Source organism: Procambarus clarkii, chromosome 36 (assembly GCF_040958095.1).
Source record: "Procambarus clarkii isolate CNS0578487 chromosome 36, FALCON_Pclarkii_2.0, whole genome shotgun sequence".
Taxonomy (NCBI): domain Eukaryota; kingdom Metazoa; phylum Arthropoda; class Malacostraca; order Decapoda; family Cambaridae; genus Procambarus; species Procambarus clarkii.
In genome coordinates, this window is record NC_091185.1 from 38,999,279 (window position 1) to 39,022,855 (window position 23,577).

The window sequence follows — 23,577 nt, forward strand, 5'->3', positions numbered from 1 at the left end:
AAACCATGGGTTTCTCATCTTCATTTCATTGTTTTCTTTTTGGACTGGGACAAACTTGTTTGCTGCCTCCTTACACTTCCTGCGTGATGTAATCCATCATGCCTTGGGCCATCTTTCCCTGAGCTCTGTTTCCCATGCTATATCTGTTAGGAATTTTCTTATCTCCTCATAGTTTCCTTTCCTGAATGTCAGCCTTTTGTTTTCAGTACCCCTCCTCGAGTTCAATAAACCTTCTGTCTGCAACCAGGTACTCAAACGCCAGTACACTGTGGTCGCTCATTCCTACTGGGGCCTCAAAACTGATTTCCCTTATGTCGGAGTCGTTCAGAGTGAAGACTAGGTCGAGTCTCGCTGGTTCATCGTTTCCTCTCATCCTTGTGGGTTCCCTGACATGCTGGCTTAAAAAGTTTCTAGTCGCCACCTCCAATAGTTTGGCTCTCTACGTGTCCTCGTTTCCTTGCGCTTCCTTGTTTTCCCAGTCAATTCTTCCGTGATTGAAGTACCCCATGATGAGCCGATGGGATCTATTTCTACAGGCAACAGAGGCTACTCTCTCAATAATAGTGTTAACTGCCATGTTGTTGTTGTCGTTCTCTTGACTGGGTCTTCTGTCATTTGTTTGAGGGTTATATATATCACTGCCTCTACTATTCTTCATCCTCCCATTGTCATGATGCCTGTTATGTAGTCTCTGAAACCCTCGCAGCCTGGGATAGCCATCTCCTTGAAACTCCATTCCTTTCTCATTAGTAGGGCCACTCCGACTTCTCTCCTACCTTTCCTCTCTTTCCATATTACTGAGTACTCCTGGGGAAACACGGCATTCGTTATGATTCCTAAGAGTTTTGTTTCAGTGAGTCCAATTATATCTGGGTTAAATTCTTGTGCTGTTTCCCTTAGTTCACTTGCCTTGCTTGTAATCCCATCTATGTTCGAGTACATCACCCTGAAACTGACTCTCTCTGTCCTTCCTCTGAGGAGGGGGGGGCTGTGGGATCTGGGGTGTGCGGGGGTTGGGAAGATCCGGCATGGGGGAGGATGGTGGTGGAGGGTCGGCTTTGGGGGGAGGAGGGTGTTGAAAGAGTTTGTAGAGAGGGTAGGATTGCGAGGCTTGGGGAGGGAGTGAGAGAGGGAGTCTTGGGGGAGTGGGTAAGAGGGGGAGGGTGAGAGGGGGAAGGTTTTGGGGGGGGGTACACGAGAGGGGGAGGCTTGGGGGGTTTGGGAAACGGGGAGGCTTGAGGGGTATGGGGGGATGGAGGAGAAGGGGGGCTTGGGGGGGGGGGAAGAAGAGGGGCAGAGCTTGGGGACGTGGAGGGGAAAGGGGGGTGGAGGGAATCAGGGAGAAGGGAGGGTTTAGGGGAGTGGGGGAGAAGGGAGGGCCTAGAAGGGATGGGGAGAGTGAAGGGATAAGAGGGGTAGGGGAGAACTGAGGGCTTGGGGGTGGGGGAGATTGGAGGGCATGTTTGAGAAAGGAGGGTTGGGGGGTGGGGGGTGGGGGAGAAGGGAGATCCTGGGGAGGGGGTTAGTGGGGGGAGGGTGCCCTCGGTGGTGTTATGATCTCAGCCTATAGGAGAAACGAGTCTCCCCCTTGAGAGTTATTCAGCAAGCCTGACCTAACCGGAAGGTCTAGGAAATATGGAGGTGATAACGCATATGTAAAATAGTTGGTTGGATTTAAATAACAATTTGAGTTTATGGGCAGTGAAGAAGAAAACAGATAAATGACTGGTTAGGAGATGTAGATATTTTGCTGGTGGCGTGAGGCTCGCTTCTGGAGGGCTTTGACCTCACTTGAGCGCCAGACATCGCAGGGGAAAAGATGCGCTCCGTTGAGCTCCCGTCAGAAAGGGACCCCTAGTGATATATAGAAGGGTGCAGATGTGCCAGCTGTGGAATCGAGCTGAGAACGTTGTGGTCTCAATTCCTGGACGGCTAGGAGAGTATTAAGCCGTACAGAGACATTATCGTGAGCCGTGGCAGCACCCTGACCAGGCTTCGTCAGAGGGAGGAGCGGCCACGACCAGAAAATCTGTGGTAAGCACGATTTATGTCAGTTCATAGTGATTGCTTGTAGTTGGTCGTGTGCCCAGCGAAGTAGCAATGTTTATTGATAAGTTAGACATGTTTTGGTAAGGCAGGAAGCCTAAATAAGAGGACGGAGATGAGAGAGACAGCTGGAGGGACGAGCAGCGCGTCCTCTCCCGTCGACCTCTTGAAGCCAACTGACCAGCGGAGGAGAGTGAGGAGGCCCGCCAGGCGAGGTGGAGCATGGACCCGCCCAACGGGGGAGTCCACTCTCACAGTATGTAGAGGACAGATAGAGGTTTAAGGCAAACATATTGTGTGATTATTTTTGTTTGTGTTAAAGGGGAAACATTTTTATTGGAGTGTCGATGGGTTGCAGGTTTGTCTTTGGGGAAGAAGTTGCTGAGAACTTCGAAGCCAGCACAGAGGGAGTAGTTGATGAGACTCCAAGGTAGCGGAGGAGAGGACCTCGAGCTGTGAGGAGAAGCAGCGAAGAGGTGTGTCACGTGCCTCTGTAGAGGTGGTGAAGCACCATAGTTGCTCGAGGAAACTTCATGGTGTAGCAGCCAGGAGAGCTGTGGAGGACCCTAGCATCAGAGTGAAGCACCATAGTTGCTCAAGGAGAACTGCATGGTGTAGCAGCCTGGAGGAGCTGCAGAGGATCCTGGTGGTTAAACCCGGAAGAACCTGAATAGATCAAGGTAGTGAACTTCCAGATGTGGAAGGAGAGTTCTAAATGATTACTTGTAGGGAGGTGATAGAGTGTTTGTCATTAGCGTGCAAGGCGCAATGAGAGGTGAGTGATTGTTTGCATTCTTATGTCAAGGAGTGTTTTATACTGAAGTTTAGAGTCACAGTCGTAGGCTGGATTACCTACAGATGTATCTGTTCTAGGACTGATAGAGTGATCGATTGATCATTGTTGTGTATCAAGGAACATTTATACTGATATATGTTATTGCATTCACATGCTGATTTTCTTTGTACACATTTATATATATCTATCGATAGATACAGCGATAGCAGGCGGCTTGACGTCTGCGAGGCTCTACACATCAAGAAGTCAACACCAGCAATCAACAGCCAATTAATGCACAACTTTATTCTACCCACCTCAAGACTCCGCTCCAATATAGAAGCATCAAGAAATATGGACCAATAGGCTTTCTACAAATCACTTCCATTCAATACCCATTGTTTCGTGTTCTGTCTTGTGTTTAGGAATTTAATACCCTATTAATACCACCTCACCCCATCCACCTCACTCAAATGTAGATATAAACAAATCGAAGATGTGTAAGTTCTATTCAGTTTTGTATGTGTAAGCTAAAGTCTTTGAAAATGTAATAAGTTTTACGAAACGCGCTCAAGTGTCGAGTCAGACTAGAAATAAAAATGAATTTTGGAGAATTGATTTTTGAATTACCACCAACAGTGAAAAGAAACGTACGAAAGATCGAGAAAATTCGTGTTAGAATTATTAATCTTACTTTTTCGGTCATATTTAATAATATATGTCTACAGGAAAGGCTGCTACCAATATATATATATATATATATATATATATATATATATATATATATATATATATATATATATATATAAATATATAAATATATATATATATATATATATATACATATATATATATATATATATATATATATATATATATATATATATATATATATACATATATATATATATATATATATATATATATATATATATATATATATATATATATATATATATATATATATATATATATATATATATATATATATATATTTTCACTTGCTGATGGTGCAACAGAATCAGGTGGTGAATCAGGTGGTGAATCAGAAGATTGGATACCACTTGGTAAACTGATAATAGAGTTCTGATGGTGTTGGAGAGCAACCTGATTGTAATGGTATAGAGTATAGGATTCCTTATTATTATATGTGTATATGTATTGTGTATGTGCTCTGTCCAGTAAATGTATTCAAATTTGCTGGTATTTGACCTTGTCCTAGTGAGGCTTCCCATGAAATAGTACAGAAGGAGAGAGAGAGAGAGAAAGAACCAAGAACCACTGCTGTGGACAGGGTAGAAGGTAATACTAATAAGTCAAAGGGGGATTGAGGAGATCATATCACCTAAGGAGAGAGTGGGGAGTCACAGCAACTCGAGTTGGTGTGTGCACGTGACAACGAGGCTAAGTGTTGGAGCCGCATCCCCTAAACATGTGACGTTGAGCCCCCTCTCCAAGAGCCAGGAGCGCCGAGGGTGATCTCCTAGAGAGGTATAAGCACTCTACCGAGTTGTGGGTTGGGTTGTCCGTAGAGTAGGATCAACGACGACAATACCACCAACCCACACTATAATAGTGGGCACTTAGTGGTGGGCTGTCAGGAGATGGGACAGTTAGGATGGCTATTGGGAAGAATGTGGGGGTTGGTGCTCCACTCCCTGTGGCTGTTGAACTGTTTTTGGAGGGTTCCCCACTCCCCTCTGGGATTGTAGGGTTCAGGGTTGTGGTTCTCATATCTTTTCCGTTTCCCTGCGTCTGCTGCCCTCACTCTCTCGTCCCTTGTCATATCCCTCTTCAGGAATACTTTTTCGAACTTCTGTACATTTGCTAGACCTCTCTTCCTTGCCAACAGATCCTCTGTCATGTTCTCGCTCATGAATACCACTTATATCAAACGGTCTCTGTGCTTGTTGTACTTTCCAAGCCTGAATAACCTTTTCAATATTTTGGTCAGCCCTCTCCATCTGTACCTCTTTAAGGATCTCAGTATCTATGCTTTTGTCCTTGTCTCGCTCCTTTGGGCTGGTCCCTGTTTGCTCCTTAATGCCTGCTACTACTAATGCTCTTTTTCTCTCTATCAGCCGGCTCGTAAATTTAGCTGCTTCCTGAAAAGAAGTCACTTCCATGGCAACTTCCCTTACTGCAGACCTAGCATCAATGTTATTTTTAAACAATTCTGCAAGTGAGGGTTGTATTGTAAGTTTCCCCTCAGCAGGAACGTATCCATCTCCCTTCGGGATGGTTTGCATCTGGTGTTGGGTAGGATTCGCTTTCAGGCTTTTTATTTCCTCCTTTACTACCTTCAGCTCATCCTGCAGGTTGGATACTTTCACCTTCATAACCCTCAGTCCTTCCCTGAATTCACTCCACATGTGTTCGATGTGTGTGTGTGCGCGCGTGCGTGTGTGTACTCACCTCGTTGTACTCACCTAGTTGTGCTTGCAGGTGTTGAGCTCTGGCTCTTTGTTCCCGCCTCTCAGCCGTCAATCAACAGGTGTACAGATTCCTGAGCCTATTGGGCTCTATCATATCTACACTGGAAACTGTGTATGGAGTCAGCCTCCACCACATCACTTCCTAATGCATTCCATGCATTAGGAATGTGTGTGTGTGGGTGTGTGTGTACTCACTTAGTTGTGTTTGCGGGGGTTGAGCTCTGGCTCTTTGGTCCCGAGCGTGTGTATGTGTGTGTGTGTGTGTGTATTCACTTAGTTGTATTCACCTAGTTGTGTTCACAATACTTGAGCTCTGCTCTTTGGCCCGCTTCTCAACTGTCAGTCAATCAACTGTTACTTACAACTAACTTATGATTTTTTTCAACACACACACACACACTCACACCCCAGAAAGCAGCCCGTAACAGCTATTTAATTACCAGGTACCTATTTACTGCTAGGTAACAGAAACATCAGGATGAAAGAAACTCTTCCCATCTGTTTCCGCCGTCGGCAAGGATCGAACCCGGACCCTGCGATTACGAGTCCCAAGCGCTGTCCATTCAGCCACGGCCCCCCTCTGTGTGTACTTACCTAGTTGTACTTACCAAGTTGTACTTGCGGAAGTTGAGCTCTGGCTTTTTGTTCCCGCCTCTCAACTGTCAATCAACTAATGTAAAGATTTCTGAGCCAATTGGGCTCTACCATATCTACACATGAAACTGTGTATGGAGTCTGCCTCCTCCACATCACTTCCTAATGCAATCCATATGTCTACGTACTACTCTGACACTGATTTTTTTTTTCTAACGTTTCAATAGCTCAAATGGGCACACAATTTCCACCTGTGTCCCCTAGTGAGTGTGTACCTTGTGTTAAATAGTCTGTCTTTATCTACCCTATCAATTCCTCTATGAATCTTGTATGTGGTGATCATGTCCGCTCTAACTCTTCTGTCTCTCAGTGACGTGAGGTTTAATTCCCATAGTTTCTCCTCGTAGTTCATACACCTCAGTTCGGATACTAATCTGGTGGCAAACCTTTGAATCTTTTCCAATTTAATCTTATGCTTGACTCGATATGGACCTCATGCTGGAGCCGCATACTCCAGGATTGGTCTGACATATGTGGCATACAAAGTTCTAAATGATTCCTTACACACGTTTCTAAAGGCCGGTCTTATGTTAGCCAACCGGTCATGTGCCCATGATGTTATCCTCTTGATATTGGCTTCAGGGGACAGATCTAGCGTGATATCAACCCCTTGGTCTTTTCTCTTTCTGACTCCTGAAGTATTTCATCTCTCAAATGATACCGTGTATATGATCTCCTGCTCCCTACAGCTATCTTCATTACATTACATTTACTTGGTTTAAACTCTAACAACCATTTGTTCGATCTTCTCCATCACCTTGCATGGTATACAATTTAAGGACACTGGCCTCTAGTTCAGTGCCTCTTGTCTGTCACCCTTTTTGTGTATTGGGACTACATTAGCCGTCTTACATATTTCTGGTAGGTCTCCCATCTCCAGAGACCTACTATACACTATGGAAAGTGGCAAGCAAAGCGTTTCTGCACACTCTGTCTATGCTCAAGGTGAGATTCCATCCGGGAGAACAGCCTTTCTCACATCCAGATCCAACAGATGCCTCTTGACCTCATCTCTTGTAATTTCGAACCCATCCAAGGTCGCCTAGTTTACTGCCACCTCTCCTAGCGCAGTGACCTCACCTTGTTCTATTGTGAAGACATCGTAGAACTTCTTGTTCTTCTTCACACACCTCTTTGTCATTCTTTGTGTACCTGTCCAAACCAGTTCTAAGTTTCATCACCTGTTTCTTCTCTGTTGCTTTTCTCCTAACGTGACTGTGGAGTAGCTTTGGTTCAGACTTGGCTTTATTAGCTATATCATTTTCATACTTTTTCTCAGCTTCTCTTCTCACACTAACATACTCATTCCAGGTTCTCTGGAATCTCTCTCTGCTTTCTGGTTATCTGTTATTTCGGAAGTTCCTCCACGCCCTTTTGTTCAGTTCCTTTGCTTTCATACATGCCCTATTAAACTATGGGTTCGTCTTTTGCTTCTCTATTTTTTCCTGTTGACCCAGGATAAACCAGTTTACTGCCTCCTGACACTTTTGGGTGAGAGTCTATCATGTCTTGTTCGGTATTAGTTCTGAGTTCTGTGTCCCATGGTATATCTCTTAGGAAGTTTCTCATCTCCTCATAGTTTCCCTTTCGGTACGCCCGCCCTTTATTTCCTATTTCTTTTTTGGGGGGATCACAATACACTGTGATCACTCATTCCCAAGGGGGCTTCCAACTTAACTTCCCTTATAGCCGACTCATTTAGGATAAATATCAGATCAAACATAGCTGGTTCATCCTCTCCTCTCATTCTTGTCGGTCCCTTGATGTGTTGGCTTAGAAAGTTTCTTGTTGCCACGTCCAGCAGCTTAGCTCTCCATGTGTCTGGTCCTCCATGTGGGTCTCTGTTCTCCCAATCTATCTTCCCGTGGTTGATATCACCTATGATTTGTAGTCTGGATCCGTTCTTGCTAGCTACAGGAGTTGCTCTCTCTATTATATTAATGGTGGCCATGTTGTTTCATTCATATTCCTGTCTGGATCTTCTGTCATTTGTTGGGATTATATATGACTAATACTATAATTTTTTGTCCTCCAATTGTTATGGTACCTGTTATGTAGTCACTGATATCTTCACAGCCCTGAATAACCATCTCTTAAGAACTCCAATCTGTTCTTAGCAGCAGAGCTACACCAGCTGCTCCTCTTTCTTCACTTTCTTTCCTCACTACATAGGGGTCCTGCGGAAACACTGCATTTGTTATAGTTTTCGTTAGCTTTGTTTCTGTGAGTGCTATTATGTCTGGAGTTTTTTCTAGTGCCCATTCTCCAACAACAAGAGAATTCTCCAAGTCCACTTGTTTTATTTGTAATCCCATCTATGATAGTGTACATTGCCTTGAAGCTCACTTCTGCTCATTTTCTTGTCCCCCTCTTGTTGACCATTCTGCTGGTGGTTGAAGCTGTTCCTTGGGTGTGAAGATCTGTGAGGTGGTTTGCAGGGTCTCAGAAGATCTTGGGGTGGGGGATGGGGGTTCAAGGGAAGGGGGGACAGGTAGGGTGTGGGGAAAGGAGATAGGGGGGACATGGAGGATATGGGGGTAGGAGGGATAGGGAGGGTATGGGATGAAGGAGGAGGGGGGACATGGTGGGAATGGGGGAGGGGTGACAGGGTCAGAATGGGTTGGGGGGGGGGGAGGGTTGGGTGAGCATTTGGGTGGGGGCAGGTAGGGTGAGGGGAAGGGAAGGTTTCTATGCAGAGGAAGGGGGGGGGGGTGTTTCCCTCCCCTCTGGTGTTTCTGGGATGCTGGTTGTGGTTGTGTTTGTTTGTAGGGGAGGGATACTTGGGTTTGGAGGGTGGGAGGGGGCAGAGATGGTCACTTCAGGTCAGGTGGTCAGGTGGTGGGAGAGGGGGAGGGAGATGGAGGAGGGTCTGTGTGGGAGGGTTTTGGGGGTAGGGAAGTGGAATATCTGGTATGTTACAAAGGAATTGAAAAAAGGGGGGGGGGTAATGTATGTGTGTGTGTGTGTGTGTGTGTGTGTACTCACCTATTTGTACTCACCTATTTGTGCTTGCAGGGGTTGAGCTTTGGCTCTTTGGTCCCGCCTCTCAACTGTCAATCAACTGGTGTACAGATTCCTGAGCCTACTGGGCTCTATCATATCTACATTTAAAACTGTGTATGGAGTCAGCATCCACTACATCACTGCCTAATGCATTCCATCCGTTAACTACTCTGACACTGAAAGTTTCCACCTGTGTCCCCTTGTTCGCGTCCCACCAGTGTTGAATAGTTTATCCTTGTTTACCCGGTAGATTCCTCTGAGGATTTTGTAGGTTGTGATCATGTCTCCCCTTACTCTTCTGTCTTCCAGTGTCGTAAGGTGCATTTCCCGCAGCCTTTCCTCGTAACTCATGCCTCTTAGTTCTGGGACTAGTCTAGGGGCATACCTTTGGACTTTTTCCAGCTTCGTCTTGTGCTTGACAAGGTACGGGCTCCATGCTGGGGCCGCATACTCCAGGATTGGTCTTACATATGTGGTGTACAAGATTCTGAATGATTCCTTACACAGGTTCCTGAACGCTGTTCTGATGTTAGCCAGCCTCGCATATGCCGCAGACGTTATTCTTTTTATGTGGGCTTCAGGAGACAGGTCTGGTGTGATGTCAATTCCTAGATCTTTCTCTCTGTTCGTTTCATTAAGTACTTCATCTCCTATTCTGTATCCTGTGTTTGACCTCCTATTTCCACCACCTAGTTTCATTACTTTGCATTTACTCGGGTTGAACTTCAACAGCCATTTGTTGGACCATTCACTCAGTCTGTCTAGGTCATCTTGTAGCCTCCTACTATCGTCCTCTGTTTCAATCCTCCTCATAAATTTTGCATCATCGGCAAACATTGAGAGAAACGATTCTATACCCTCTGGAAGATCATTTACATATATCAGAAACAGTATAGGTCCGAGGACTGACCCCTGCGGTACTCCACTCGTAACGTCTCGCCAATCTGAGACCTCACCCCTCACACTGACTCGTTGTCTCCTGTTACTTAGGTACTCCTGTATCCAACGGAGTACCTTCCCTTTCACTCCAGCCTGCATCTCCAGTTTTTTCACTAGCCTCTTGTGTGGCACTGTGTCAAAGGCTTTCTGACAATCCAAAAATATGCAGTCTGCCCACCCTTCTCTTTCTTGCCTTATTTTTGTTGCCTGGTCGTAGAATTCAAGTAACCCTGTGAGGCAGGACCTGCCATCCCTGAATCCATGTTGATGCTGTGTTACAAAGTTCTTTCGCTCCAGGTGCTCCACTAGCTTTCTTCGCCCAATCTTCTCCATCATCTTGCATGGTATGCAGGTTAGGGACACTGGTCTGTAGTTCAGTGCCTCCTGTCTATCCCCTTTCTTGTATATCGGGACTACGTTAGCTGCTTTCCAAATTTCTGGCAGTTCCCCTGTTGCCAGTGACTTGTTATACACCATGGAGAGCGGGAGGCACAGTTCTTCTGCTCCTTCCTTTAGTATCCAAGGGGAGATTCCATCTGGGCCTATAGCCTTTGTCACATCCAATTCTAGTAAACACTTCCTTACTTCCCCGCTGGTAATCTCAAACTCTTCCAGTGGTTCCTGGTTAGCTATTCCCTCTCTTATCTCTGGGATTTCTCCTTGCTCTAATGTGAAGACCCCTTGGAATTTCTTATTCAGTTCCTCACACACTTCCTTGTCGTTTGTAGTGAATCCTTCTGCCCCTAACCTTAATTTCATAACCTGTTCCTTTACTGTTGTTTTTCTCAAGATGTGGCTATGCAGCAATTTAGGCTGAGTCTTTGCCTTGCTTGCGATGTCATTTTCGTATTGTCTTTCTGCCTCTCTTCTCATCCTAACATATTCATTCCTGGGATTCTGGTATCTTTCTCTGCTCTCCAGTGTCCTGTTATTCCTATAGTTTCTCCATGCCCTTTTACTTTGCAGCTTAGCTAGCCTACATCTCTGATTAAACCATGGGTTTCTCATATTCATTTCACTGTTTTCCTTTTGGACTGGGACAAACTTGTTTGCTGCATCCTTGCATTTTTGCGTGATGTATTCCATCATATCTTGGGCCGTCTTTTCCCTGAGCTCTGTTTCCCATGCTATATCTGCTAGGCATTTTCTTATCTCCTCATAGTTTCCCTTTCGGTATGCTAACCTTTTGGTTTCGGTATCCCTCCTCGAGTTCAATAACCCTTCTTCAATCAGGTACTCAAACACCAATACACTGTGGTCGCTTATTCCTACTGGGTCCTCAAAACTGATTTCTCTTATGTCAGAGTCGTTCAGGGTGAAAACCAGGTCGAGTCTCGCTGGTTCGTCATTTCCTCTCATCCTTGTGGGTTCACTTACATGCTGGGTTAAGAAGTTTCTAGTCGCCACCTCCAGTAGTTTGGCTCTCCACGTATCCTCGCCTCCATGCGGTTCCTTGTTCTCCCAATCAATCCTGCCGTGATTGAAGTCCCCCATGATGAGCAGGTGGGATCTATTTCTACAGGCAGAAGAGGCTGCCCTCTCAATTATAGTGTTAACTGCCATGTTGTTGCTTTCGTACTCTTGACTGGGTCTTCTGTCATTTGGTGGAGGATTATATATTACTGCTACTACTATCCTTGGTCCTCCCATTGTCATGGTGCCTGCTATGTAGTCTCTGAAACCCTCACAGCCCGGGATAGCCATCTCCTTAAAACTCCATTCCTTTCTCATGAGTAGGGCCACTCCTCCTCCTCCCCTACCTTCCCTCTCTTTCCTTATTATTGTGTACTCCTGGGGAAACACGGCATTTGTTATGATTCCAGAGAGTTTTGTTTCAGTGAGTCCAATTACATCTGGGTTCACTTCTTGTGCTCTTTCCCTTAGTTCACTTGCCTTGCTTGTGATCCCATCTATGTTCGAGTACATTGCCCTGAAACTAACTCTCTTCTGCTTCTCCTCTGGGGAGGACCTGTGTGGTCTGGGGTGAGCGGGAGCTGGGAGGATCTGGTATGGGGAGACTGGTGGAGGAGGAAGGGCTTGGGGGGGTAGGGGGGAGGGGGAGGGTAGGGGGAGTGGGTGAGGGGGGGGAGGGGGAGGGTAGGGGGAGTGGGTGAGGGGGGAGGGGGAGGGTAGGGGGAGTGGGTGAGGGGGGGAGGGTTGAGGGGGGTGGGGGGATGGGGGAGAAAGGGGGGTTTGGGGGGGCAATAAAGTGGGGAGGGCGTGGGGGGAAAGGGAAGGCTGAGGTGGTTGAGGAAGAGGGGAGGGTTTTGTAGAGTGGTGGAGAGGGGAAGGCTTAGGTGGGGTGGGGGAGAGTGGGGAGTTTAGGGGGGTGGGGGAGATTGGAGGGCTTGTAGGTGGGAGGGACGGAAGGGCATGTGGGAGAAGGGAGGGCTTGGGGGATGGGGGAGAAGGGAGGTCCTGGGAGGAGGGGGGAGTGGGAGGAGGGGGGTGCCTTAGGTGGGTACTTAGTGGGGGGCTGACAGGGGTTGGGGCAGGTAGGGTGTCTGTTGGGTGGAATGAGGGGGTGGTGCCGCACTCCCTGTGGCTAATGCACTGTTTGAGGAGGGTTCCCCATTTCCCTCTGGGATTGTAGGGATCGGGGGTGTGGCTCCCTGATTCCTTTCTCTCTCCCTGCGCTCCTTCCTCGCGTCTGCTGCTTGCATTCTCTCTTCCCTTGTCATATCCCTCTGCAAGAATACTCTTTTGAACTTCCCTCCACCTGCTAGACAGCACTTCCTTTCTAATAGTTCCTCTTTCGCGATTTCGCTCATGAAAACCACCTTTATCATTCGGTCTCTGTCCTTGTTGTACTTTCCAAGCCTGAAAACCTTTTCAACATTTCGCTCAGCTCCCTCCATCCTTACCTCTTTAAGGATCTCTTTAATCTTGTTTTTGTCCTTGTCTCTCCGCTCCTTTGGTCTGGTCCCTGTTTGCTCCTTAATGCCTGCTACTACTACTGCTCGATTTCTCTCTATCAGCCGGCTGGTACATCTAGCCGCTTCCTGAGAGGAAGCCACTTCCATGGCAACTTCCTTAACTGCAGACCTAGCTTCAGGGTTCGTTTTAAGTATTTCAGCAAATGAGAGCTGATTGAGAGTATTTCAGCAAATGTGTGTGTGTGTGTGTGTGTGTGTGTGTGTGTGTGTGTGTGTGTGTGTGTGTGTGTGTGTGTGTGTGTGTGTGTGTGTGTGTGTGTGTGTGTGTGTGTGTGTGTGTTGTGTGTGTGTGTGTGTGTGTGTGTGTGTGTGTGTGTGTGTGTGTGTGTGTGTGTGTGTGTGTGTGTGTGTGTGTGTGTGTGTGTGTGTGTGTGTGTGTGTGTGTGTGTGTGTGTGTTTACTAGTTGTGTTTTTGCGGGGGTTGAGCTTTGCTCTTTCGGCCCGCCTCTCAACTGTCAATCAACTGTGTGTGTGTGTGTGTGTGTGTGTGTGTGTGTGTGTGTGTGTGTGTGTGTGTGTGTGTGTGTGTGTGTGTGTGTGTGTGTGTGTGTGTGTGTGTGAGTGAGTGTGTGTGTGTGTGTGTGTGTGTGTACTCACCTAGTTGTACTCACCTAGTTGTGTCTGCAGGATCGAGCATTGACTCTTGGATCCCGCCTTTCGAGCATCGGTTGTTTACAGCAATGACTTCTGTCCCATTTCCCTATCATACCTGGTTTTAAAATTATGAATAGTATTTGCTTCCACAACCTGTTCCTGAAGTGCATTCCATTTTCCCTCTACTCTCACGCTAAAAGAAAACTTCCTAACATCTCTGTGACTCATCTGAGTTTCAAGCTTCCATCCATGTCCCCTCGTTCTGTTACTATTCCGTGTGAACATTTCGTCTATGTCCACTCTGTCAATCCCTCTGAGTATCTTATACATTCCTATCATGTCCCCCCCTCTCCCTTCTTCTTTCTAGTGTCGTAAGGCACAGTTCCCTCAGGCGCTCCTCATACCCCATCCCTTGTAGCTCTTGGACGAGTCTCGTTGCAAACCTCTGAACCTTTTCCAGTTTCATTATATGCTTCTTCAGATGGGGACTCCATGATGAGGCGGCATACTCTAAGACTGGCCTTACGTAGGCAGTGTAAAGCTCCCTAAATGCCTCCTTACTTAGGTTTCTGAATGATGTTCTAACTTTTGCCAGTGTAGAGTACGCTGCTGTCGTTATCCTATTTATATGTGCCTCAGGAGATAGATTAGGTGTTACGTCCACCCCCAGGTCTCTTTCACGCGTCGTTACTGGTAGGCTGTTCCCCTTCATTGTGTACTGTCCCTTTGGTCTCCAATCTCCTAGTCCCATTTCCATAACTTTACATTTGCTCGTGTTGAATTCCAGTAGCCATTTCTCTGACCATCTCTGCAACCTGTTCAGGTCCTCTAGGAGGATCCTGCAATCCTCATCTGTCACAACTCTTCTCATTAACTTTGCGTCATCCGCAAACATCGACATGTAGGACTCTACGCCTGTAAACATGTCGTTAACATATACAAGAAATAGAATTGGTCCCAGCACCGATCCTTGTGGTACTCCACTTGTTACTGTTCGCCAGTCGGACTTCTCACCCCTTACCGTAACTCTTTGGCTCCTTCCTGTTAGGTAGTTCCGTATCCATGCTAGGACCTTTCCCCCCACCCCCGCCTGCCTCTCGAGCTTGAACAGCAGTCTCATGTGCGGTACTGTATCAAAGGCTTTTTGGCAGTCCAGAAATATGCAGTCTGCCCAACCATCTCTGTCCTGTCTTATCCTCGTTATTTTATCATAGAATTCCAGAAGGTTTGTTAGGCACGATTTCCCTGTCCAGAACCCATGTTGATGTTTGTTCACAAACCTAATGTTCTCCAGGTGTGCAACCAGTAGTAGCCTAATTATTCTTTCCGGTATTTTACAGGGGATGCTTGTCAGTGATACAGGTCTATAGTTAAGTGCCTCCTCCCTATCACCTTTCTTGAAGATCGGCACGACATTTGCCTTCTTCCAGCAACTGGGCAATTCTCCTGACATAAGTGACTCATTAAAGATCATTGCCAGAGGCACGCTGAGGACCTGCGCTGCTTCTTTTAGTATCCACGGTGATACTTTGTCTGGTCCAACTGCTTTAGTTGCATCTAGAGTTGTCAACTGTTTCATTACCTCCTCTGCTGTCACCTCTATATCTGATAGTCTTTCATCTAGGGTAACCCCTTCCAACAATGGGAGCTGCTCAGGCTCGGTAGTGAACACTCCATGGAAACTGGCATTCAGTGCCTCGCAGATTTCCTTGTCACTTTCAGTATATGCCCCCTCTGTCTTCCTTAGTCTTGTCACTTGGTCGTTCACCGACATTTTTCTTCTTATATGACTGTGTAGTAACTTAGGTTGTTTTTTCGCTTTGATTGCAATATCGTTCTCATAGTCCCTTTCCGATGTTCGTCTTATGTTAATGTAATCGTTCCTAGCTCTGTTGTATCTGATCCTGTTGTTCTCTGTTCTTTGTCTTCTGTACTTCCTCCACTCCCGCCTGCTGGCCATTTTTGCTTCCTGACACTGTCTATTAAACCATGGGTTATTATATTCCTTCTTATTTTTTCCCTTTACCGTTGGTATAAATCTCTCTTCGGCCTCCTGGCATTTCTGTATGACTTGGTCCATCATATCTTGGACTGTTTTTCCTCTAATTTCTTCCTCCCACTGCACTTCACCCAGATAGTCCCTTATCCTCATATAGTCCCTTTTCCTGTAGTCAGGTCTCCTTTCCCAGATCTCTTGTCCCATGGTCATAAGTTTGAATTCCATCATGTAGTCAAAGACTAGGACACAATGGTCACTGGCCCCTAGAGGTATTTCATGCTCTAAATTCTCGATATCTTCTACGTTCTGGGTGAAAATCAGGTCTAATAGGCTCGGTGCATCTCCTCCTCTTTCCCTTGTATCTTCCTTCACATGTTGTGTCAGGAAATTCCTGTCTATAACATCTACTAATTTTGCTCCCCACGTTTCGTCCCCTCCATGGGGATTCCTTGATTCCCATTTATCTCTCCATGATTTAGGTCCCCCATGATCAGCAGCTTCGCTCTCATTCTGTGGGCTAGTGTTGCTGCCTTCTGCAGTTCATCTATACATGCTTTGTTGTTGTCATCATACTCCTGCCTGGGTCTTCTACTGTTTGGTGGGGGATTGTAGATTACCAAGATCACAATCTTCCTCCCATCTACTGTCAGAGTTCCATGTATGAAGCTTGTGCACTCATTGGTAACTCGATTTCCCAGGTCTTCAAACTTCCATTTCCGCTTTATTAGGAGTGCTACTCCCCCTCCCTGTCTCTGTGTCCTCTCTTTTCGTATCACATGGTACCCTTCAGGAAAGATTGCATCTGAGATCATGTCATTAATTTTAGTTTCAACAATTGCAACTATGTCAGGATCTGCTTCACTCACTCTTTCTTTTATCTCTTCTGCTTTATTAGATACCCCATCAGCATTGGTGTACCAAACCTTGAGATTCTTCATGGAAACTCTTGTACCAGAGTTCTCCCTTTCTCTGGGGATCTGGGGGGATCTGGGGGTGTCTGGGGGGTGACTGGGGGCAGGGGGGATCTGGGGGATCTGGGGGGTGTCTGGGGGATGACTGGGGGCGGGGAGGATCCGGGGGATGTCCGGGGGGATCCGGGTGGTGTCTGGGAGGGTCCGGGGGGTGTATGGGGGGTCAAAGAGGTCAGGAGGGGTGCTTGGAGGGCTCCTGAGGGCTGGGCTTCTAGGAAGGTAGGTAGGAGGGTCTGGGGTAGGGCCTGGGTAGGTAGGTCTGGTGTAGGAAGGGCATACTGGGTCTGAAGATTAGGGAGGGCATAGAGGGGTTGGGAGATAGCATAAGGTTGGGAGTCAGATAGAGGTTGAGAGGTTGGGAGGGGGAAGGATAGAGGGGATCCTCCCACCCCCCTCGCAAGGGTGGGGGGTCACATGGAAGAAGAGGGGATGAGGAGGGGTGAGGGCTGTGTAGGCTTTGGGTGTTGAGGGGATGAGGGCTGGGTGGGTTCTTGGGGTTGAGGGGATGAGGGCTGGGTGGGTTTTGGGGGTTGAGGGGATGAGGGCTGGGTGGGGTTTTGGGGGTTGAGGGGATGAGGGCTGGACGGGTTTTGGGGGTTGAGGTGATGAGGGGGTCCTTGGAATGTGGGATGAATTTGACTGCAGTGGGGTCAGAGGGGTCAAGGGAGGTGTTGGGGAGATAAGCAGGGGCGGCTGATTTGGGGAAGGGGTGACCTGAGAAGGTGTGAGCTGGTTAGCATGGGGTGGATTAGCACTGGGGTGTGTAGCTACTCTCAAATGGGAAGAGTTGCATTGTTGTTTGCTTGCTCTGTGGGCAATCTGTTCCTCCTTCGACATGAATTTGTCAATATATACATTGTAGTAATTTTTGCTCCCTTTGAGTAAGTGTTTGTGATGCAGTATGTAATCCACTGCCTCTTCGTTAGTGAACTGTACCAGGACAGGTCGTTTCCTGTTACAGTTGTATGGTCCAATGCGTCGTTGAACTTGCACCTCATTCCCTGCCATCTGGGCTCTCATGTCTCTCAAGATATCCTGTAGCTCCAAATCCTCAATCTCCATCCTTTCCTGCCTCGATGGTGCCCTGACTTCAAGTAATCCATGGATTATGATTGTCCTCATTCTCAGTTCAGGGTCATGCTGGTGACCCTCTCCCTGGCTGACCCCCACCCCTCCTACACCCGCTACTCCACCTACTACTACTCCCCCTTCCCCTGCCAAGCTTCCCTTATTCCTGCCAAATTCATTAGTAAGCCTAGATATTTCTCCTTGCCATTCTACCCTGCTCTTCGTGATTTCCTCTTGAATATAATCCATAAACTCTTGTTTGAGTCTTTGAACCTCGTCCTGTATCTTATTAAAGACTTCACTTTTAATCCCCTGGATTAGATCACCTATCCAAACATCCCTCTTCTCTACAAATTTCCCAGTCATCTTCTCCACAAACCTATCTACTTCCTCAATCATAATACTGTTGGACCTAGACACCCTTGCTGACCTAGTCATTGCTATAATGCAACCTTACCCACAGGGGTTCCAAGAATCTTACCGTCCTGCTAACACAATAGGTGAGTGAATCTCCAATCGTCGTCCCACGTGGTGGTAGAAGGGTTGCTGCCGGGGTGAGGTCACTCGGTCAGAGGCGGTGAGGTCTGCTCCACACTGCACAGTACTTCCTCAACTATTTTGAATTACGTTATTTAAACTGTTTTTCTTCACTACCTTATGGCTTTGGTCAAAACCTAAGGTTTTTTCATTCACTTGTACACACTTTTTCACTTCGAAGTTGCCTGATTACCCCTCCCACTCCACTAGTGAACCAGGAGCTCCCAACCCCACGTCCACCCAACACGATGGTCACAAGACAAGTGTGTGTGTGTGTGTGTGTGTGTGTGTGTGTGTGTGTGTGTGTGTGTGTGTGTGTGTGTGTGTGTGTGTGTGTACTCACCTAATTGTGCTTGCGGGGGTTAAGCTCTGGCTCTTTGGTCCCGCCACTCAACCGTCAATCAACTGGTGTGCAGATTCCTGAGCCCATTGGGCTCTATCATATCTACATTTGAAACTGTGTATGGAGTCAGCCTCCACCACATCACTTCCTAATGCATTCCATTTACTAACTACTCTGACACTGAAAAAGTTCTTTCTAACGTCCCTGTGGCTCATTTGGGTACTCAGCTTCCACCTGTGTCCCCTTGTTCGCGTCCCACCAGTGTTGAATAGTTCATCCTTGTTTACCCGATCGATTCCCCTGAGGATTTTGTAGGTTGTGATCATGTCCCCCCTTACTCTTCTGTCTTCCAGTGTCGTAAGGTGCATTTCCCGCAGCCTTTCCTCATAACTCATGCCTCTTAGTTCTGGGACTAGTCTAGTAGCATACCTTTGGACTTTTTCTAGCTTCGTCTTGTGCTTGACAAGGTACAGGCTCCATGCTGGGGCCGCATACTCCAGGATTGGTCTTACATATGTGGTGTACAAGATTCTGAATGATTCCTTACACAGGTTCCTGAACGCCGTTCTGATGTTAGCCAGCCTCGCATATGCCGCAGACGTTATTCTCTTTATGTGGGCTTCAGGAGACAGGTTTGGTGTGATATCAACTCCTAGATCTTTCTCTCTGTCTGTTTCATTAAGTACTTCATCTCCTATTCTGTATCCTGTGCCTGGCCTCCTGTTTCCACTGCCTAGTTTCATTACTTTGCATTTTCTCGGGTTGAACTTCAACAGCCATTTGTTGGACCATTCACTCAGTCTATCTAGGTCATCTTGTAGCCTCCTACTATCATCCTCTGTTTCAATCCTCCTCATAATTTTTGCATCGTCGGCAAACATTGAGAGGAACGAATCTATACCCTCTGGGAGATCATTTACATATACCAGAAACAGTATAGGTCCAAGGACTGACCACTGCGGGACTCCACTCGTAACGTCTCGCCAATCTGAGACCTCACCCCTCACACAGACTCGTTGTCTCCTGTTGCTTAGGTACTCCTCTATCCACCGGAGTACCTTCCCTCTCACTCCAGCCTGCATCTCCAACTTTCGCACTAGCCTCTTGTGTGGCACTGTATCAAAGGCTTTCTGACAATCCAAAAATATGCAGTCTGCCCACCCTTCTCTTTCTTGCCTTATTTTTGTTGCCTGGTCGTAGAATTCAAGTAACCCTGTGAGGCAGGACCTGCCATCCCTGAACCCATGTTGATGCTGTGTTACAAAGTTCCTTCGCTCCAGATGCTCCACTAGTTTTTTTAGCACAATCTTCTCCATCAGCTTGCATGGTATGCAGAGATTAACTGAAAACTGATTTTTCAGTTACCATCAACAGTGAAGAAAAACATAAGAAAAATTGAGAAAATTCGTGTTAGAATTATTAATCTTACTTTTTCGGTCATATTTAATAATATATGTCTACAGGAAAGACTGCTACCAAAATATACTAATATATATATATATATGTATGTGTATATATATATATATATGTATGTGTATATATATATATATATGTATGTGTATATATATATATATATATATATATATATATATATATACACATACATATATATATATATGTATATATATATATATATATATATATATATATATATATATATATATATATATATATATATATATATATATATTTATATATATATATATATATATATATATATATATATATATATATATATATATATATATATATATATATGCGTGTATGTGTGTGTGCGTGCGTTCGTGTACGTGTGCATGCATGTGTGTGCACGGGAGTGTGTGTGCGTGTGTATGGTTGCTGTGGGTGGGTGGGTGAGGTGTTGTCTTCAGATTACAGTGGGGGGATTAGCGGCTTATCTGGGTTCCAGTGAGCTCATATTTCCTGTGCTTGTTACCTGACTACCACTTACGATTGAATTATTGAATGATATGCATTAGTGTTTATGATATGATATTATATAAACCTTGCACACTGTTGGAGACTTAGGAGAGACACTTACCAGCCAGCCCCCCCCCCTCGCAAGCTCTCTTGGTGAATACACGGCGGGTCGTCGGTAATCCTGTGGTGGTCTTCAGGTCTCCACGTGGGTCCCGGCTGGTGCGACTGATGCTGCCTCAAGGAATCGATCTTCACTAACTATTTACTCTAAATTTACCAAGATAATTCACCACGAGACGTGGTCAATGTGTCGCATTACAATGCCACTGTTCGATTTACACTGTCCTGATTCCCAATGCACAGTACAACCGCTCCCTTGACCCTATTGTTCCCTCGGTATACATGGACCGCTGCCTCTACACGTCTGCTTCCTATCAAGGGTGACCCAAGACTGTGTGTGTGTGTGTGTGTGTGTGTGTGTGTGTGTGTGTGTGTGTGTGTGTGTGTGTGTGTGTGTGTGTGTGTGTGTGTGTGTGTGTGTGTGTGTGTGTGTGTGTGTGTGTGTGTGTGTGTGTGTGTGTACTGGACGGGTGGGACGGTGTTTTAGGTGTGTTTGTGTCTGTGTATGTGAGCGTGTTTATTTTGAGAGGTGGTACGGTGGCGGGGGGGGGGGTAAACCCGTGGAGGGGTGGCGTGAGAGAGTGGGAGTGAGTGAGGGAAAGCAAGGGAGTGGTGTTGAGAGGGAGAACAAGGGAGAGAGGAGATGAATGAGGGAGAACGGAGGATAGATAGGGTAGAGATGGATGGATAGGAGGAGATGTGTGGATGGATAGGAGGGGGTGGATGGATGGAGGGAGAGAGGCGAGCGAGTGAGAGAGGAGAGGATGTGTGAAAGGGAGATGAAAGAGAAGGAGAGGGGGTGCTGTGCTACTGGGGGGATGGTGAGGGTGTGTGGGAGGGATATGCGAGGATGTGTGTACTGTTGGAGATGCTATGGTGAGAGGGAGGGGGGGTTGAAAGAAGGTGGGGGGGTGGTCCGGTGTAGGCGCGTAGTGTTTTTTTCACACTTAGGTGCCACAAATTAGAACCCGATTGAGCCTTATAGTGTTTCTTGAGGTTCTTTCCGTTTGTTAACTTATGTCCAAGACTAACTATTATAGTTAGTGTGTGTGTGTGTATGTGTGTGTTTCTTGACCATAACAATACGATTTCACTTCATCATGAGGACTATCACCTGAGGACGCCTCTCTCTTCCTGCACGACTCCTTCCTTACACTATCTCCACGTTATTGTTCAAGAACCACTCATATATATTATCGATAAAAATGAAAATAGAGAAAATCTTACGCAAAAGTCCCTTATAGTAATTATGCTAAGTGCTCTTGCAGATGCAAATGGTTACGACGCCGGGCTTCCCCCATCATTATCTACATAATTAAGCGAATATTCAGGATTTGGGAAGTTTAGTTCAGAGCATATTATCAAACTCTGAGAGTCGGAGTGGGAAGAAAGAGTGAGTGTTACCGGGAGAGGAGCATTAGCAAACATTCCAATGCAGAAAGGGTCTTCCCTGACAACCACTACGAGTGTGTCGGATCTCATGGGCACGCCTTGCTCCGCTGAGAGACAATTTTCCAGCCATATTCCGACTCGCAGTTCGAGGTAGCGAGCTACCATTTCGGGCACATGGTCTCGTTCAGTGTATAGTTTCCACTAAACACTAGCAATACAGCGGCCACCCGCATCACTTCAACCTGTGTTGTGTTGTTTTACTTTGGCCAAAGTGGGGAAAGCATTCAGGGACACGCGTACATTAAATTTTGGCATATATGAATTGTGTTTGTAAAGGCCAGGTCAAATACAAGAAACATAGCCTCTCCAATACTGACGTTCAGAGCTTGACCTTCATTTATCGTTGTGTATAACAGTGGAGTATTAAAATATGACACCACACCGCAGAACTTTAGCTCATAATTTGCTGTCTGATGTACTCTCCTAACTGTTCTCCTTGTGCTATATATATAGTTCTGAGCTGCAGTAAGTAAAATGATACACATTCCATACAAGTGATGTTCAGTCTGTCACTAATTTACCAATCACTATTTACCAACCTAAATATATATATATATATATATATATATATATATATATATATATATATATATATATATATATATATATATATTGGTGTATACTGGCAGCAGGTTTTCTTTCAAACATGTTTCATTGAATATGACCGCATATTCTGTATTTATTATTTTCTGGTTTAGGGCTTCTATCCCTCTAACTGTTTTCTTAGCATCAGGGCATAATTGAAATAGGAGTTCTCCAAAACTCATTTTCGTACTTTAAGGTGAAGAAAAGAAGTGATTTACTATAGAGTGTATTACACTTATTTGTATAATTTGCACGACGTTTCGAACCTCCATGGTTCATTCTCAAGTGAACAGATCTTACAATACTAGTTGATTTTATACCCGCATTAGGTCAGGTGATAATACAATGAAGGTGAAAACATTGGGGGATACATAAGGGATAAACATAGGGGCTGCAGAAGGCTTATTGGCCCATACGAGGCATCTCCTATCTAAACACAAAGATTAATCCAGTGTAATTGGCCTGTTATGTTGGACATTGTCTTCTGTGTTGGCATCGATATGTTCTTGTCTTGTCCTTACTCTCATGGTGGGTAGAGTAAATAGTTCCGTGATTTGGGTGTTCATGGTAGGTCGCTCTATTCTTATGTGAATTTATATAACAATTATATAACAATTACAATGTATGTAATTCACATAAGAATAGAGCGACCTACCATGAACACCCAAATCACGGAACTATTTACTCTACCCACCATGAGAGTAAGGACAAGACAAGAACATATCGATGCCAACACAGAAGACAATGTCCAACATAACAGGCCAATTACACTGGATTAATCTTTGTGTTTAGATAGGAGATGCCTCGTATGGGCCAATAAGCCTTCTGCAGCCCCTATGTTTATCCCTTATGTATCCCCCAATGTTTTCACCTTCATTGTATTATCACCTGACCTAATGCGGGTATAAAATCAACTAGTATTGTAAGATCTGTTCACTTGAGAATGAACCATGGAGGTTCGAAACGTCGTGCAAATTATACAAATAAGTGTAATACACTCTATAGTAAATCACTTCTTTTCTTCACCTTAAAGTACGAAAATGAGTTTTGGAGAACTCCTATTTCAATTATGCCCTGATGCTAAGAAAACAGTTAGAGGGATAGAAGCCCTAAACCAGAAAATAATAAATACAGAATATGCGGTCATATTCAATGAAACATATATATATATATATATATATATATATATATATATATATA